This window comes from Bos indicus, chromosome 19, assembly GCF_029378745.1.
Source record: "Bos indicus isolate NIAB-ARS_2022 breed Sahiwal x Tharparkar chromosome 19, NIAB-ARS_B.indTharparkar_mat_pri_1.0, whole genome shotgun sequence".
Lineage (NCBI taxonomy): Eukaryota > Metazoa > Chordata > Mammalia > Artiodactyla > Bovidae > Bos > Bos indicus.
Genome location: NC_091778.1, coordinates 47,175,989 through 47,192,678, shown reverse-complemented (window position 1 = coordinate 47,192,678; position 16,690 = coordinate 47,175,989). Strand labels below are relative to the sequence as shown.

Sequence of the window (16,690 nt, the reverse complement as noted above, 5' to 3'; positions counted from 1 at the left end):
GATCCCCCACTTTCCTACCACCAGCACCACCCAGCAAAGCTGGAGAAAGTCAGAGACACTAAAAAGAAGCTGAAGGAATTACAAGGAGAAATTAAATCATCCTTAAAAACACTGGCTACTATTATATGCAAAATAAACCATGAATCTCAAGTGCCAATATTTTCCTTTGGGATAAAAAGTGGAATGCATGGGAAGACCTCTCTAAACAGGGAGGCACCCCACCCCTGCCCCTCATGCCAACTCCAGGACAGCAAATGGCCTTAGGTTCATGGACCTCCTGATTCAGTGAGGCCACCAGAGCTCTCTCTCCAACTCATCTGGGCTGGGCCACTTGCTCCTTGCGAATGCTTTGGTACCAACACGTCATATTAAGAAAGACAAGTCCAGGGGACTTCCCTGGTGGTCCGGGATAAAGAATCTGCCTTCCAATGCAGGGGACGTGGATTTGATTGGTTTAGTCCCTGGGTTGGGAAGATCCCCTTGAGAAGGGAATGGCAGCCCACTCCAGTATTCTTTTTTATTTATTTATTTGGCTGTACCTGGTCTTAGTTGCAGCATATGGGATCTACTTCCCTGACCAGGGATTGAACCCAGGTATCCTGCATTGCGAGCTTGGAGTCTTAGCCACTGGACCACCAGGGAAGTCCTTGCTCCCGTATTCTCGTCTGGAGAATTCCCTGGACCAGAGGAGCCTGTAGTGGGCTACAGTCCATGGGGTCCCAGAGAGTCAGACACTGCTGAGCAACTAACGCTTTCACTTGCACTAGAAACTGAGATCCCACATGCCTCAGGGCAGCAAAGCCCGCGTGCCATAACTAGAGAAGCCCGCGTGCCGCAGCGAACACCCAGCACAATGGAAAATAAAGACGAGTCAGAGTTCTAGAGCGTCTGTGAGAGGCTACTCAACATAAGCAGAAAATAGAACCCAGAGGAGGATGTTCTCTGAAAGTAAAATGAAGTAGCTCTTCTGAGTCTCCAGACAGACGCTGAGTATGAGAAGGCAAGCCTCTTTGGGTGGGACCTGTCTGGGTCACTTGTGAACAGATGAGGAATCTGGGAGGGAACCCACCCAAGGTCACACAGCCGGGAAGAGGCGATGCCAGGGTTCAAAGCCTGTGTCCTGACGGAGCACTCAGCAACCCCACTGCCAGCTCTTCCAGCCAGGACCATCAGGCCTCGTTTCCCATCGTAGCCGCACAGGTCTGGTGTGTGGAAGCAGCACCTGTCCAGGGCTCACACCCCGAAGCTGTGACCTAGTCACTCCTCCCAGCCCCCTGCATGTCACCCAGTGACCCCGAGCTCCTTTCCTGCTCTGACATTTTATTCTAAGTGGATAGATTAGGTCTGTGTCCTCTGTCTCGGGAGCCCTGGGAGGGTTGGTCACAGGACAGCAGGGGTCTCTAGCCCAGGCCTGGCTGAGGGGCGGGGGGCCCTGTCATCCCAGCGGAGGGTCTGTACACCCAGCCCTGCCTCCCTCCTTTCCCACCGTCACTGATGCCTGGCGTCTTCCTCTGTGAGATCCAAGGGCAGAATGACTTCTCTGGGAGAACTGGGCAAAGAACACATAAACCAGCTGACAAATGGTACAGCTGCACATCAAAGACAGCAGACTGGAAAGACAAAAATAAGCATAACCCTAGGTGGGTACACAACCCAGACGAGCTGTGGTCACCGCCCCCTCACAGATCCCTATAATCTGAGAGGCGCGCAGACAGGAAAGGAAACACGCCAAGAGCTGCTGTCCTAAGGCCGCGCTCTGCTTTCTTATTCTTCTAAATCAACCAATCTCTTTCTCAATCTCTCTGATCTCCTCCGTTCTGTTTTCCCAGGCAGTGATCCAGAGGTGCTGGGGTGGAAGGTAAGGAAGAAATTTTAGAGTGGTGGCACCAAAGTTGAGTTAAACCAGGAAATGAAAATAGGCCCCTTTTTTAGGGCCCCTTGGAAAAGCACAGCCACCTGACAAGAGAGAGCAAGAACCCGACGGTCCTGGAGTCTCTCCGTGTCATTTTGTAGCTGGTAAATTGAGTCCCGTGATGGGGAAGGGGCTTGTTGAGCTGTTCATGGTGTCTGGTCCTACAGGATCACCCCCCCACCAGACCCAATGGGGGCTTGGGGGGCAGTTGGAGAGGTCCGGAAAAGGCAGAAGAGTGTCTGCAGGGCTGAGGGGGGAGACAGAGGAACAAAGGGGACAGTGCAGGTGATGAGAGGCTAAAGGCGAAGACAGGAGAGGGGAAGGGGCCGAAGGCAAAGGGATGTAGGAACCCCGTGAATCAAATATGACTGCTGCAGGCCAGTCTTTTTTTAAAAAAAAAAACAATTCTCAACTTTTCAGTTCAGTTCAGTTCAGTCGCTCAGTCATGTCTGACTCTTTGCGACCCCATGAACCGCAGCACGCCAGGCCTCCCTGTCCATCACCAACTCCCAGAGTTTACCCAAACCCATGTCCATCGAGTTGGTGATGCCATCCAACCATCTCATCCTCTGTCGTCTCCTTCTCCTCCTGCCCTCAATCTTTTCCAGCGTCAGGGTCTTTTCAAATGAGTCAGCTCTCCGCATCAGGTGGCCAAAGTATTGGAGTTTCAGCTTCAACATAGTCCTTCCAATGAATACTCAGGACTGATCTCCTTTAGGATGGACTGGTTGGATCTCCTTGCAGTCCAAGGGACTCTCAAGAGTCTTCTCCAACACCATAGTTCAAAAGCATCAATTTTTTGGCACTCAGCTTTCTTTATAGTCCAACTCTCACATCCATACATGACCACTGGAAAAACCATAGTCTTGACTAGACGGACCTTTGTTGGCAAAGTAATGTCTCTGCTTTTTAATATGCTGTCTAGGTTGGTCATAACTTTCCTTCCAAGGAGTAAGCATCTTTTAATTTCATGGCTGCAGTCACCATCTGCAGTGATTTTGGAGCCCAGAAAAATGAAGTCAGCCACTGTTTCCACTGTTTCCCCATCTATTTGCCATGAAGTAATGGGACTGGATGCCATGATCTTAGTTTTCTGAATGTTGAGCTTTAAGTCAACTTTTTCACTCTCCTCTTTCACTTTCCTCAAGAGACTCTTTAGCTCTTCTTCACTTTCTGCCATAAGGGTGGTGTCATCTGCATCAGATCAGATCAGATCAGTCGCTCAGTCGTGTCCGACTCTTTGCAACCCCATGAATCGCAGCACGCCAGGCCTCCCTGTCCATCACCAACTCCCGGAGTTTACTGAGACTCATGTCCATCGAGTCAATGATGCCATCCAGCCATCTCATCCTCTGTCGTCCCCTTCTCCTCTTGCCCCCAATCCCTCCCAGCATCAGAGTCTTTTCCAATGATTCAACTCTTCGCATGAGGTGGCCAAAGTACTGGAGTTTCAGCTTTAGCATCATTCCTTCCAAAGAAATCCCAGGGCTGATCTTCAGAATGGACTGGTCATCTGCATATCTGATGTTATTGATATTTCTCCCGGCAATCTTGATTCCAGCTTGTGCTTCTTCCAGCCCAGCGTTTCTCATCATGTACTCTGCATATAAGTTAAATAAGCAGGGTGACTTTTAGGTTGAGCTTTTTTTTTTAAATCACCTATCTGTTGAGCTCTTCCTGTGAATGAGGCACAGTGCTTGCTTTTTAAAAATAATTAATTATTTTGGCTGTGCTGGGTCTTCATTGCTGTGTGGACTTCTCTCTAGAGGCGGTGAGCAGGAGTTACTCTCTACTTGCGGTGCACAGGCTTCTCACTGTGGGTGCTTCTGTTGGGGAGGACAGGCTCTAGGGCAGGCAGGCTTCAGCAGTTGTGGGTCACGGGCTCTAGAGCACAGGCTCAATAATTATGGCACATGGGCTTAGTTGCTCTTTGGAACAATCCAATTCGTGTCTCCTGCATCGGCAGGTGAATTCTTTACTACTGAGCCACCAGGAAAACTCCAACGCAGTCTTTTTTTTCTGATTGAAGTAAAATCCACACAACACACAAGTCATTTTTACTTTTTTTTTCTTTGTGGCCGCACTTTACAGCATGTGGATCTTAGTTCCCTGACCAGGGATTGAACCTGCACCCTGCTCCAGTAGAAGCTTGGAGTCTTAACCACTGGACCATCATGGAAGTCTGCACAAGTCATCACTTTAAAGTGAACAACCATCACCTCTATCTCATTCTGAAACACTTTCATCACCCCAGAAAGAAACCCTGTGTCCATTAAGCACTTCCTCATCCTCTTCCTCCCCCTATGCCCGCCAACCACTAATCTACTTTGTCTCTGTGGATTTATCAGTTTTGGAGATTACACATAAATGGAATCATCTAATATTTGGGCTTTTGTGTCTTGCTTCCTTCGCTTAGTGTAATGTCTTCAGGATTCACTTGCGTTGTAGCATGAGTCAGGACTTCATTCCTCGAATGATATTTCATTGTATGAATGCACCACATTTTGCTTATCCATGTGTCCAATGATGATCACCCACAGTCTTTTAAGTTTGGAAACAAGATAATATAGAGCTTTTTTTACTGTGACATTTGTCTGATAATGGTAAAACCGGGGTGGAGGAGAGGAAAGGTGAGGACAGGAAGGGGTGGGATGGTGGAAGAGGGGATGACAAGGACCCTCAAATAAACTTCAACTTCTTCCTCATTTTGCCAAGGCTTCCCCTGGCCCCTCAACTCTCAAGGGCACAGGGATGTGCAGGTGAGACCTCGGGTCCCTTTTGCTCCCGAGGAACAGAGCTTTCCCAGGCTGCAAGATGGATAAATTTTCCACTTGGTAGAGTTCATGTGCTCTGCGTGCTGAGCTCTGCTTAGCTGCAGAGGCAGCTTTGTTTTTGATCATTCCAGGCCACCCTCTGAGGCATCCAGAAGCAGATGAGGGAACCCCAGGCACCCAGCCCAGCTCAGAGGTGAGCCCAGCTCAGATGCTTCCCCTGAAGCATCACCAGGGGACCCTGCTCACTATTTGAAGTACACCTGCCATTTTCCTGGACACTTTCCCATGACAGAACATTTAGGCTCACCACAAACCTGTGAGATGGGCAGGATGCAAACCCCAGCCAGGTAAAGGGCCCCAAGAGCCTAAGTGACTTGCCTGAGAACACCAGGGAAGCCTGGGACTTGACTTCCCTCTGGAATATAGATTTCTGGCAGTTCAGATGCCTCTCTCTGTTTTCGGTCCCAGGCCTTTGCTCCTACCCAGGTCTCCCAGGGGTCTGCGGGTTTCAGCTGACCTGGGGGCGTATCTCCCTGAAGGAGATGAAGACCAAATAGCCTTCCTATGCCTACTGCCATTCTTCCCATTCCTTCTAATCATCTTACCCACAGCAATGCATTCTGATTCTAGAAAGCTCCTCAAGTGAGCCAGGGCAACAGGGGACACTGTTGCTGGCTTTGGAATATGAACACATCTGTTTATTCGAGTCTGCGACTCTAAGCCAGTCGCAGAGGCTTCAGAGGAAGGGAGGAAACAGGGGAGAGAGAGAAATGGAATCTCTGTAATATAACAGTCCCACAAGAGGAATTGTTCTCCCCACTTTCTGATGAGGAAACAGGTTCAGAGAGGTTCAGGAACCTGCGGAGGGTCACACAGCTAATAAGAGGCAGAGTAGGATAGGATTTGAACTCTGATCTTCTGATGCTAAACCCATCTTTTAGATACTGTATCATATTATCGCCTTCCCAACAAAGAGTTTAAAAACAGCCCTTTTCTCCTCTGCTTACCCATGGAAATGATCTTGTCCCGGCTGGATGAAATTAAGACTCAAGGAGGGAAGAAAAAAGCCTGTGTCAGGGGCTGGTCCCGTACCCTGGCTCACTGGGCTCCATGCAGGGTGCACTGTCCTTGCAGTCCACACCTAGGAGGAGCTTTTATTCGTTCCCAAGAGTCCCCCTCCCTGGAGGTGCCAGGTGGGCTGTGTCCGGCGTGGCTGCAGCCCTCACTAGGGGGCAGCACGTGTCAGGGCCACGGTGCCCGCTTGCTGCAGCCCAGCCGGCCGCCCAGCTTCTCCAGGAGGCAGCACCGCAGGCTCCCGGCCGCCGCCGGCGTGACTCAGCGGAATCACTGCCACCAGGTCCGGTAGCACCATCCAAAAAAAGGACGATCGCCCTTAGACCCCTCAGATAAAAAACACAACTGGAATTCCAGAGTAGTGATATTGGACAACTTTGGGACTATACAGGAATCACTGAATTATGCACTTCAAAGGGTGGATTTTATGGCATGTGACATATCTCGGTAAAGCTGTTACAAAAAACAAACACCCTGAATGGAGCTCTCCGATAGTGGAAGATCAAGTAGGGAGAAATCTAAAAATAACCTTAAAATGAACTTGTTTCTCCAAGGTTATTTTTAGCCTCTGTGTCCCCTCTTTCCTTTGCTCTGGTCCCTTTTCTGCCCCTTCATGAATCTGCTGCGTGTTCTGGTGGAAAACAGGATTCCTCATAACGACAGGAGCCCTGTTTCAAGCATTTTCAAGTATGGGCTCATTTACTTCACACAACTGCCTCTATTATTACATCTACTTCTACAGGTGGGGTAAACCGAGGCACAGAGAGGTTGAGTAACTGGGCCAAGGTTACACGGCAGACGTGTAATGGGGTCACGGCTCTGGTGCCAAGCAGCCTGGCCCCAGAAGACCTTGTGAAGCCAACTGACAACAGTGATTCAATCAGGCAGTGACAGAGATAACCCATTTTAGCAACATCAGGATCTGCTCAACTGAGCAAAAGCTTTTCTTTTGAAAACTTTCTCTTTTATTTACATTCTATTTTTTAAAAAATATTTATTTGGCCATGCTGCATCTTGGTAGCAGCACATGGGATCTTCAGTTGCAGCAAATGGGATCTAGTTCCCTGACCAGGGATTGAACCCAAGCCCTCTGCATTGGGAGTGCAGAGTCTTAGCCACTGGACTACCCAGTAACCCACTACACTTTATTCTTTAATGCTTATGGTCCAATTGTTTTACTTTAAGATATTTACATTTAAGATGAGTGAAGGGCAGGCATAGTAGTCCCCTTGGGAGAGGTGAAGTCTGGGCTCCAGGTCAGCAGGAAATCCCTCTGCTTAGGAAGTGGGAAGCCAACTGCATGAAAGAAACAGAAGAGTCTCTGGGGTTCAAGTAAACACTGGGCTGGCTCGTGGCAGCTCTGATGCTTCAGATGCTCTTCCCTGACAGCTGGTCCCAACTGGGAGCGGCGCTTCTGGGTTGCTCCCCTCCTCTCACGCCCCCGGCAGACAGGTGGCATCCAGCGCCCCCGCAGCACAGGGAAGTTCTCAGAAGACTTGCCGGAGGGAACACAGCCTGGCAAACCTCAAAGGAACTCTAAAGTGTGAGCTGTGCTCACGTCCCTTCACAGGGTACCAGAGAATCTTCTAGAACCAAATCTGACCAATACCACCGATAATGATAATTCCTGGATTTCAAGCAGAATCGCCAAATTAAGTGGAGAGAAGATGAAGGAGAGGCAAGACTTAGGCTTCCAGAGAGAGGAAAGACTTAGGTTGGTGAGAAGAAACTGGAATAATCCCGGGCCTCAATCCAAAGAGAACAATCAACGATTGTACGAAAGCATGAATGAAGCTGCTTTCTGGGGGGTGGTGCTGCCGTGCACACACGATGTGTCATGGCTGATGTCAGCTGGCTCATGTCCACCACTCAGAAAATCCACAGATTGTGTTGGAGAGGACAATTCTGGTCTTAAGCTCAAGGTTTCTGTTTTCTTTTTTTCAACTCCTTTGTAACTGCTGGTGTAGCTAAACAGTGCTATAGCGTCTATTAGGGTGATACCGCATGCTTGGGTGGGCTTTGTTTTCAGAACTGCAGTAGTTTTCCCTCCAAGCCCCTTTCTGATAAATTACTGATCAGTTAGCCTTCAGTGAGGACACCGCTGCCACATGTGGAGGTGGCCTCTGCACCTGTCCCATTCAGGGGCTGCCAGCGGCCCTGGTCACCACTTTCATTTCGAGATGAATCCCCTGAACTCAGAGCACCAAATGGATAAAAAGGAATCTCTTCTGATGTCAAAGCCAAGAAAATCAGAGCAAAAAAATTACTTCCCTCCCTCCTTGGGCAAGCCACCCTTAATTGAGAGAGAGAGAGGAGAGAATTTGTTTTATAAAAGCGATTCATGCCATGCTGTGCTCAAGCCCTTCAGTCATGTCTGACTCTTTGAGACCCCATGGACTGTAGCCCACCAGGCTCCTTTGTCCATGAGATTCTCCAGGCAAGAATACTGGAGTGGGTTGCCATGCTCTCCTCCAGGGGATCTTCCCAACCCAGGGATCGAACCCATGGCTCCTATGTCTCCTGCACTGCAGGCAGATTCTTTACCACTGAGCCACCAGGAAACCCCAGAGTGATTCATAGTCATTATTAAAAAGTCAAATACAAAAACGTGAAAAAAGGAAAGCAAAATAACCACTGTTAACATTCTAGGGAGCTTCCTTGCAAACACCTCTCCTATATAAACATAGAATTTTCCCTAAATGAGACCATATTATACCAGTAGTTCTGTAGCCTACTTTATTTGCTTAATAAATATGCTGATATTAATAAGCTTTATCTTAATTTCTGATTGATCTCCAATGAATACAATTTCTAGCTTTGCTGTTGTATCTCTGCCTTCCAGCTCTGACAGGCAGCAAGTGGTTCATGACCCAACAGAAGATTACACTTAAAAAGTGCTGGGGTAGGGGGGCCTTTGAAATCCCCCCACCTTTTTTTAGCCACCCATAATCTTCCCATTTATTAAAGGGATACTGTTAACACATATTATATCCCATTAGTGCTCACAACACTAATGAAGGGAGAGTATATTATTATCTTATTTTCCCCATTTTATATACTGATGCTCAGTAGCCCAGGCTGAGGGAGGGCACGTCATGGCTTTGAATCTGCAGTCTCAGCCTCCAGTCTGACACAGGGTGTCAGAAAATCACGAAGTCCCACTCCAAAGCTGTGAAGAAAGAGAAGCCATTCTAACCACACCTCTGTCACATACATGGGTCATCTTAGCCCCATTTTGAAGCCAGGGAAACTGAGGCACAGAGAGGCCCAAGTGGACTTACAGGGCATGCTAGAGTTGGGGACAGAGTCTGGCGTGCAGTGATTTGCTGGGAAGCTCATCGTAGGGATGGGAAGTCGCTGGGAAAGAACGCTGGGTGGAGAGATGTCACAGACGTGAGGACACGGCTGTATCCGATGATGAATGGACCCCTGAGGTCAGGATCTTGCCTCAGCGGCACATTGGGAGCTGGGAGGCCTCTCAGAGGCACCTCGGGCCATTTGCCAAAGAGCATTATGGGTTCTCAGAAGCACCTGCCCCTCATCAGCCATTCTTGGGACTGATGAATAGCACTTAGGCTGCCTCCTCTCAAGGCCCTTTGAGAGCACTGCATGGCCTCCCCCTCACAGCAGGGGCTGGGGAGGCACCCTCCATCTGGCACCCAAGGTGAGCTTGGAGGGTCCCTGGCTTTGCTTCCCCTTGGCCCTGGGGCTCTCCCATGAAACGGGTCTCATGATCCTGCAGCGACCCCTTTAGAGGCCGCTCAGCCCTAACTCCCCTCAAGGAATGCACCGAGTCCAGCTCGTCAGCTGCATGAATCGCTGGACTCCTTGAGCCCTTGCTTTGGGCTCTAACCAAGGTGTGGGCGTGCATGTGCGTGCTCAATTGCTAAGTCGTGTCCAACTCTGCGACCCTGTGGACTGTAGCCTGTCACGCTTCTCTGTCCATGGGATTTCCAGGCAAGAATACTGGAGTGAGTTGCCATTTCCTCCTCCAGGGGATCTTCTCGACCTAGGGATCGAACACGAGTCTCCTGCCTTGGCAGGCAGAGTCTTTACCACTGAGCCACCTGGGAAGTCCCAAGATGTAGGCACTGGCTCCGCATCTTCCCTTGAGGAATTGGACCCTTGCTCCCGGTTCAGATGGATGTGGGTAGAAAGGACACGTGGTGTGGAGTCCAAAGCACTGGGTTCAAGGCATAACAGGGACCACTCTCTGGCTGGTTGATGCTGGGCCAGTCACTTGACCTCTCTGAACCACAGATTCTTCATTTGTAACCTGGGCATGAGAACACCTGTGTCACAGGATGGCTGTGAGGGTCACTGGAAAAATGCATGTGAGAGCATTTGAACCATGATGCATCTACACTGATGTTCGGTACCATTTTCATGACACGTGGGTTTTGAGCAAGGGGAAGATATCTGAGGTTGGGGAAGTGAAGGCCCAACCTGAAGGGACAAAAACTGGGGTCAATACAAGAGCCTTTGTGCTTCTGCCCTGAAGGAGGAAGAGGAACAGCATGAAGGTGTGAGAGGCAGCTCTGGGTCAGCCCCGGGAGAGGAGGAGACTGAGGGTCTCAGAGGGTCTCAGAGGTAATGGAATGAAGGTGTTAGGGAAGAACTGGGGAGTCTCTGCTCCCTGCCCCTCCCAGCGCTGGCGCCTGGAGCACGAGAAGACAAGGGAGATGGTGGGGAGGTGGTGCCAAGGAGATGATGCGGGAGGTGATGCTGGGGAGGTGATGCAGGGAGAGACGAACCATCCGCACCAGGCTCGGCAGCGAGGGAGGCGGGGCTTTGAGAGGCCATCTGGAATGACTAGAAACTGGCTCTTTTTGCCAAAACATTTCATTAGGTGGAACAACAGGGAAGAAATGGAGGGGTAAGGAAGTGAGGATGGGAAGGCGATCATTCTGAGGATGTTTTCATTTCTATTTTTTGAGTCTGAGGACACACCCTGAAGAACTCGGGGCACAGAGAGATGGCGGAGACTGTCTCTAATCAGCACTGTCCCTCAGTAATGAGCAACCTGAACTCAGCACGGCTTGAAAGACGGAAAATAAACGGTGTCCTCTGAACACATGTAAGATATGCCACCAAGTCAAGAACACTGTCCCTGAAATCACTCCTTGACAGAGGTGCCCACATGGCATCAGGGCCGGACTTAATGACAGGGCAGTGTCGGGGCAGGGAGTGCACACACACTGGGGCCAGGCTGTCTGGGTTCCCAGCTGGGAGACCTTGGGTAAGTCACTCAACCTCTCAGAGCCTCCTCTGCCTCATCTATAAAATGTGGGGATTAACCGAGCTGATTTATATCAAGTGCTTAGAACCATCACCAGCTAACAGTAAACGTGATCGAAGTGCCAGCCGTGGTTATTATCATGACAACCTTATCGCCTATTATCTGAGCCCAACCTTTCTGTGTCCTGTTTGCATTTTCAGACTAAACAGCATCTCAGGGCTCAGAGCCCCACCCCACTTTGGATCCAACAGCACGTGGTGCCCCCTTGGCCGTCCCAAGGCAGCCTCTGGCCAGGCAGGGCAGATGGTGTGCCCAGTGAGATCATTCCCGGATCCCGTGACACCTGGACACCGGGCCAAAACCGTGTCCCAGGGCACCCCGTGTGAAGCTGACCCCTGTGTGAGGAGGACGGACAGGGGAGAAACAGACACACTGGCATAGAGAGCACTCCCTCCTTATCACCAAGCGGAAAGAGCCGTTGTGGAAATGTGCACGCACAGAATGTTTATAAATAAGAAAATAGCGCAGATAGGCATATGTGCAAACCAGAAATCATGAAGGAGTATATGCTCTGGGAAGGGAGGTGGAATCAGGGAGGCTTTCTCTTGTTGTATACAGTTTGGTTTTATTATACTGTTTTCTAGACATGTATTGTTTTAAATCTGATTGAAAGCAATAAATACATTCTCCTTTTGGCAAAACAAAGCACCCTGTGACAAAGTCAAGGGATTGTCCCACAGTGTGCTGCTCCTTTAAAAAATATATTTATTATTTTTAAAAACATATTTATTTATGAGGCTGTGCCAGGTCTTAGTTGCCTAACCAGGGATTGAACCCAGGCCCCCTGCATTGGGAGTGAGGAATCTTAGCCACTGGACCACCAGAGAAGTCCCTGTGCTACTCCTTTTATTCACAAATCACAAATGCCTGTAGCCACCGGCATGGCTGATGGCTCAAGGTGAATAAGAGGCTTAACACTGATTCTAGGCATCAGTGTGATGCGATTAATCACATCTGTGATCAGTCACAAAGTCAGAGGCCGCCTAGGGGGACACTGTGTGGGGTGTTCTTACCTGGGGCCAGAGAACCGCCTCCAGAGGGGCCTGATGAGGGGTGAGGGCACTGGGGAAGGCCTAGAGAGCCAGTGGGGGCCCCTGGATGGGAAGCTTCACACTGGAAGGAAAGTCATGACACGAAGAGACAGGCTTCGCTAGCAGCTGACATGCAGTCTCTCAGGTACACATTTCATGCAGAGAGCCAGGGACACCTGGACACAGCACTCTGACGTCACAAACCCTTGCCTATCACAAGCATAATTCTCTGAGATCTAGTGACACGTCTGAACATGCTGGGGAGCTGTAGCTGTTGATGTATTAACATCTGCTGCTGTTTAGTCACTAAGTCGGGTCTGACCCTTTCGACCCCATGGACTGTAGCCCGCCAGGCTCCTCTGACCATGATTCCCCAGGCAAGAATACTGGAGTGGGTTGCCATTTCCTTCTCCAGGGGATTTTCCCGACCCAGGGATTGAACCTGTGTCTCCTGCATTGGCAGGTAGATTCTTTACTGCTGAGGCACCCGGGGAAGCCTGTATTTTTCTCTACCTTGTTCCAAAAGGAGATCTAGAGAAGCAGGGATGTGAGGAGTCCCACCAAAGCTGAACTTACAGCCTTTACGAGCCCTAGAAAACAACTTTCAAATGCAATGTGTGAGTAAGTGTCCATGGCTACCTAAGAATACAAAAATAAAGGCTCTTTAGATAAAGGGGGAAACCAGGCAATTTTGCCACATCTATTAAGGTTGGGAAAGTAGTTCCAATATTTGTCAATAAAGCTTCTCATTGAAATTAAAATAAGAAAATGAAAATATTATCCAGCATGGGACCCTGGGGCATGCTCTCTTATTTGGATAAAATAACTGTGCTTGACAAAGTGGAGTACAGTGGAAAACAGAAAGTTGTATGGAGTGAAGAAATGACCTTGAAAGAAAGAATTTCAACACAGCTTTGGAACCAGAGCCAATCCAGGCGTACACATATCTGGATCAATTAAAATGGACATATGAGAAATTCAGATTGGGGAGAAACAGGCAACGAGACCAAGGTCACATATTTAAGCTCTGGCCCCCCAAGTATGTATTTCAGAAAAAGCACAGGCAGCCTTGGTTGGTTGCAAAATACCCATTATTCAACAGAAAGGCCAGGACATAGTTTCTGTTCAGAAATAGAATTACAGTCAGGGAGGGAAGACAGACAGAACAAGCATATGAGAGAGAAAAGACTGGTGAGAAAGAAGAACTAAGAACTTGGAAACAAAAGCCTTCTTGGAAAAGGAGAAAACACTACACCTGGGGGCGGAAGCCCAGGGGGCCCCTGCAGGTCCGCCAGGCATGAAGCAGAGAACAGAGCTGACTCAGAGCTGCCACCCCGCCCCCTTCTGAGTTGCACCATCAAAATCAAAATCGTACAGGAATACTAAAACCCACTGCGTTGTAACTTTAAATGGGTGGTTTTTATGGTATGTAAAATATCATCTCAATAAAGATGTTTTTAAAATATTACAGAAGAGGTTCAAAGTCAAATTAATGTTCTTTTGCTAAATATAAGAATACATTTGCCCTCTAACCTTCCCATAAGGAGGTAGAGCCCTCTACCTGATTGGGTAACAAGTGGTTCTCTCTGAGGAGCAGTCAAGATGAAGCAGCGTGTGCACACAAATCTTCTCTGCAGAGCCATCCAGCTTTGGCCCAAATCTAACCCCCTGGGGGGAGCCTGGGATAAACCATGAAGGTGGCTTTGCAGTGTTTGTATGGTCTGAGAAGCTTTACCTTCTGGTGGGCAACAACCTCCCTTCCACCCTCATTCAATGGTCATGAAAGTGTAAGTTGCTCAGTTGTTTCTGACTCTTTGCAACCCCATGGACTATACAGTCCATGGAATTCTCCAGGCCAGAGTACACAGACTGGGTAGCCTTTCTCTGGGCTTCCCTTGTGGCTCAGCTGGTAAAGAATCCGCCTGCAATGTGGGAGACCTGGGTTCGATCTCTGGGTTGGGAAGATCCCCTGGAGAAGGGAAAGACTACCCACTCCAGTATTCTGGCCTGGAGAATTCCATGGGCAAAGAGTTGGACATGACTGAGTGACTTTCAGTGGTCCTAGTCTCCATACAGGAGAAGGAAATGGCAACCCACTCCAGTGTTCTTGCCTGGAGAATCCCAGGGAAGGGGGAGCCTGGTGGGCCGCCGTCTATGGGGTCGCTCAGAGTCAGACACGACTGAAGCGACTTAGCAGCAGCAGCAGTCTCCATAGAATGAGGGGTTATGGGTGCAGAGGGGCACCAGGGAAAGCACTTGTCCAAAGGGCCCCTTCCCAGGTGGGCGGGCAGGCTGTCGGGGTGGGAGGTCAACACATCTTCACAGGGGAGCTGGAGAGTCCTCCCGTTAAAACCCAGAGCTGTAAACGCACAGCAGAAAGAGGAAAAATGAGCTTCCCTGGCAGTCCAGTGGTTAAGACTTTGCCTTCTAATGCAGGGGGTGAGGATTCAATCCCTGGTTGAGGAGCTAAGACCCCACATGCCTCACAGCCAAAAAACCAAAACATAAAACAGAAGCAGTATTGGAACAAATTCAATAAAGACTTCTAAAATGGTCCATATTAAAAAAAAGTCTTAAAAAGAAGTGGGAAAATGAATAAATGAATTGCTTGCCTGGGGAAGCTGTTGTGCTACAGAGATGGAGAGTGGGTGTCTGAGGGACCCCTCCAGGTGAATGAGCCCAGGCAGCATTCACCATCCCATCTCTGCAAAGCTCAGAGTGAGCAGAGGATGAGAGAGGCAGGGTGCTCTCTCTCTTGCATGCGTGTGCGTGCGCACACACACACACACACACACACACACACCCTAGGCATCTTGGGGAAACAGAAACACCACAACTCCCTCACTTGCAAAGAATTCACCACACACATCTCCCTGACCTCACCCCTGAAATTAGGCTGGAAACATGCATTCTCAAGACGTGGGTAGGAATCTATTACCTACCTGGCCTCCTTCCACTCAACATTTGGGCTGGCCTTTCCTGTTGCACCTGTCACATCATACTCTAACTGTACCCATTTAATCTCCCCATTAGAATGAAAGCTCCTGGAGGGTGGAGACTCCTGTGCTTATTTTTTTTACAACTACTGTAAATAATTCAGTGGGCTTGCCCAGTGTCTCAGTGGTAAACAATCCGCCTGCCAATGCAGGAGACTCGGGTTCAGTCCCTGGGTTGGGAAGATGCCCTGGAGGAGGAAATGGCATCCCCCTCCAGTATTCTTGCCTGGGAAATCCCATAGTCAGAGGAGTCTGGTGGGCTACAGTCCATGGGGTGGCAAAGAATCAGACACAACCGAGCGACTGAGCACAAACAACTCAGTACATAGTGCAGAGCTCAGAATGGAATCTGGGCTCAATCTATCTCCCCCGATGGATGGATTGAAAGCCCTCCATGTGCAGCCCTAAGTGCTGCACGTTCTCACCCTCAGGCCTTTGCCCCAGCTGCTCTCCCTGTCAGCAAAGTCCTCTCTTCTGCGACTCTTCCGCTTTGTCTGGCTAACTCCTACTCAAGCTTCAGGCTCCATCAAAGCAGTCATTGCTTCTAGAAGCCCTTCCTGACTCCTTCACGTGCGCCTCTCACAAACATTCAGCCGGTGCTGTAATCCTCTGGGATGTTGATGCTCTTAGGATGGGAAGGCCATAGCCACCCCCTCTACCATCATGTCTTCAGCACCTGGTCTCATACCTGGCAGGAGGAAGGCCCCAGTAATGCTGTTGAACCAAGGAGTATGGGGGCAGGGAGAGGGTCCTGGTGGGATGGAGAAGGAGACAACATTAATAGATGACACTTCCCCAGCTCACAGTCAGTTGCAAATCTGAGAGTTGACCTGCTTTCTTGCGTAGGCCACCCCAGCTCCCTGGGTAACTATTTCTCACACTTCACTGGAGAGCATATTCCTCTGTGATGGAGGAAGAGACTCAAATTCTCTCCCCTCTTTGTAAACCTCAAGGGACCAAACTAAATGAGATACAACTGCCATGTCAGCAGGGTGTTAGTTAACCAGGAGTGACCTTGGGTTTTTCATCTTCGTCATCAAGGTCTCTCCTACTCTGGTTCCTTCTCTCCTGCCTCCAAAACAGATTTGTTCTTCAGGCATCTGGGGGTCCCTGCTTGACTGGGTTAGAATCGCAGAATCCTGGATTCTAAGCTTGGAATGGACCTTAAAGAAAGAGCCCCACAGGGACTTCCCGGGCAGTTCAGTGGCTAAAAATCTGCTTGCCAAAGCAGGGGACGCAGGTTCGATTCCTGGTCCGGGAAGATCCCACATGACACAGAGCAACTAAGCCCATGGGCCACAACTACTGAACCCTTGAGCTCTAGAGCCCGTGTTCTGCAACAGGAGAAGCCACTGCAATGAGAAGCCAGCATACTGCAACTGAAGAGTAGCCCCTGCTTGCTGCAGCTAGAGAAAGCCCGTGAGCAACAGCAAAGGCCCAGAGCAGCCAAGAAAGAAAGAGCCCCAACTAGCACAGAGAGGTGAAGTAACTTGCTTTAAGTCTCACAGTTAGTCAGGGGTGAAGCCAGGATTCAAACCTGTCAGTAGCACATTTCACTGAAGACACCCCAGGTAAGGCAGAAACATTGTTTTCCAAGCATCAGA

The 16,690-nt window shown here is 49.5% G+C and overlaps 1 protein-coding gene across 19 annotated transcripts in view; it reads right to left on the bottom strand.

The window, feature by feature from the left end:
• The window catches only part of MAPT (microtubule associated protein tau), a 120,637-nt gene that overhangs the window by 57,234 nt on the left and 46,713 nt on the right, over positions 1 to 16,690 (bottom strand). For 2 of the 19 annotated variants that reach the window (XM_070773683.1, XM_070773682.1), the window contains exon 2: positions 6,954 to 7,056. The exons of the other annotated variants lie outside the window; for them this stretch is intronic. The gene's annotated coding sequence lies outside the window, so the exon portion shown is untranslated. The remainder of the gene's footprint in view (positions 1 to 6,953; positions 7,057 to 16,690) is intronic. 19 annotated transcript variants of the gene reach the window in all.